At 28.7% G+C, this 2,500-nt stretch overlaps 1 non-coding gene across 1 annotated transcript; it reads right to left on the reverse strand.

Annotated features, from left to right (window-relative positions):
• Positions 1 to 751: 751 nt before the first annotated feature.
• TRNAS-UGA (transfer RNA serine (anticodon UGA)) lies at positions 752 to 844 on the reverse strand. Its single transcript has one exon. It is a non-coding gene; the product is annotated as a tRNA-Ser (tRNA).
• Positions 845 to 2,500: the final 1,656 nt, after the last annotated feature.

A 2,500-nucleotide genomic window follows, 5' to 3' on the forward strand; every position in this document is an offset into this window, starting at 1 on the left:
GGGCCCACTGGACCAGAAGCTTCTCAAGCTCAAGCATTTACTTTTCTAGTTAGAGACCAACGTCTTGGGGCTAACGTAGGATCCGCTCAAGGGCCTACTGGGTTAGGTAAATATCTAATGCGTTCCCCGACCGGAGAAGTCATTTTTGGAGGGGAAACTATGCGTTTTTGGGATCTGCGTGCTCCTTGGTTAGAACCTCTAAGGGGTCCCAATGGTTTGGACTTGAGTAGGTTGAAAAAAGACATACAACCTTGGCAAGAACGGCGTTCCGCGGAATATATGACTCATGCTCCTTTAGGTTCTTTAAATTCTGTAGGTGGCGTAGCTACCGAGATCAATGCAGTTAATTATGTCTCTCCGAGAAGTTGGCTAGCTACCTCTCATTTTGTTCTAGGATTCTTCCTATTCGTGGGTCATTTATGGCACGCGGGAAGGGCTCGCGCAGCCGCAGCGGGATTTGAAAAAGGAATTGATCGTGATTTTGAGCCTGTTCTTTCCATGACTCCTCTTAACTGAGACAGGAGATCCAATGCTTAAAGTAGGAATCGATTTGATTACACTATATATATTGAAGGAATCAGGTGATATTTAAAAAGTATTCTGTTCTTTTCAACTCATTTTATATCTAAAATATTTTTTTTCTGGCTCGGCTATTCCACCCAGCCGAGCCATTACCTTTTATTAATATTAAGATTCTTAATTAAGAAGCCAGGAAAAAGCAATAAAGAAAGAAATCTATTCATCGAGCAAAAGGAGAGAGAGGGATTCGAACCCTCGACAGTTCTTTGTTTCGAACTATACCGGTTTTCAAGACCGGAGCTATCAACCACTCAGCCATCTCTCCGAAAGCTAATTTCTATTTTATTTTTATTCCACCGAATCGAACATGGCCATATGAGTTGATACCATCACTATGTATAGAAAGATATCGTGTGTGAACCTATAGGTCGATCTATTTATCTGTATATATAGATATATGAAATGCATGATCTAGCATGTCTATTTGTGAACGTGAAATAAAAAAATCACCCTCGACCCCATGTCCGAATAAAAGCGGTAAAGGGTTGGAAATAAGTCATATAGAATTAATCGATTCATGGTAAAATCCCTCTATTCTACCCCGCATTTTATTAATTTTTTTTGTCGATATGATAGAGGGATCAAATGGTATAGTTCTTTTGTTGGTAGCTTGGAGGATTAGAAACATGACTATTGCTTTCCAATTGGCTGTTTTTGCATTAATTGCTACTTCGTCAATCTTACTGATTAGTGTACCTGTTGTATTTGCTTCTCCTGATGGTTGGTTGAGTAACAAAAATATTGTATTTTCCGGTACATCTTTATGGATTGGATTAGTTTTTCTAGTGGGTATCCTTAATTCTCTTATTTCTTGAATCTATCCATTCTGGATCCAAAAATGACCCCTCCCACGAATTTTTCAGATTTTGAGACACATTCAAATTCAAAATTCAATAAAATAATATAGAAGTATAAGTTGCCAAAATAAAAAAAAAAAAAAAATTAGAGGGGGGGGTCAGTCAAACTTCTGTAATCTGTAACTTGAATGAAATAAATAGAATTTGAATGATAAATGAAAAGAAAATGATAAAATAGAAATCATAAAAAAAAAAAATGAAATTATAAATTATTAAATATTCAATTAATTAAATTAATAAATTATTATTATTATACTTAAATTAAATACTTAAATTAAATATAAATTCTTAAATTAAATACTTAAATTAAATATAAATTCCTAAATTAAATACTTAAATTAAATATAAATTATTATACTTATTTATTAAATATCTTATTTATTTTTATTAAATATCTTATTTATTAAATATATTATTTATTTTTATTAAATATCTTATTTATTAAATATCTTATTTATTTTTGTTAAATATCTTATTTATTAAATATATTATTTATTTTTATTAAATATCTTATTTATTAAATATATTATTTATTTTTATTAAATATAAATAATAATAATATTTATTAATTTTATAAATAATAATATTTTATATAAATAATAATATTTTAAAAATGAATAATTTAATAATTTAGATATAATTATATATATATATATATGAATACTAAATATATGAATACTAAATATATAAATACTAAATATATAAATACTAATATATAATAATAGATATAATAATAAAATATAATAATATAAAAATATAAATGAATATTAATAACATTAATAACAAATAATATAAATTAATATAACTTAATAATAATTGATAATAATTGATAATAACTTGTAATTTGATTAATTGATAATCATTTGAATTGTTATATAATTTAGATTGTTAATTGGTTTAGTAGTGGAATTTGATAAAATCGCCCTGAACTGAAGAAAGTATCTGTCCTAGCTCTGACCAAATATTCTTTCGTATCAAGAATCAAGAACGAAAATGCGGATATAGTCGAATGGTAAAATTTCTCTTTGCCAAGGAGAAGACGCGGGTTCGATTCCCGCTATCCG

The sequence above is a fragment of the Durio zibethinus genome, unplaced genomic scaffold (assembly GCF_047325235.1).
Source record: "Durio zibethinus cultivar Kanyao isolate XHJ-2024 unplaced genomic scaffold, ASM4732523v1 HiC_scaffold_2, whole genome shotgun sequence".
In the NCBI taxonomy this organism is placed as follows: domain Eukaryota; kingdom Viridiplantae; phylum Streptophyta; class Magnoliopsida; order Malvales; family Malvaceae; genus Durio; species Durio zibethinus.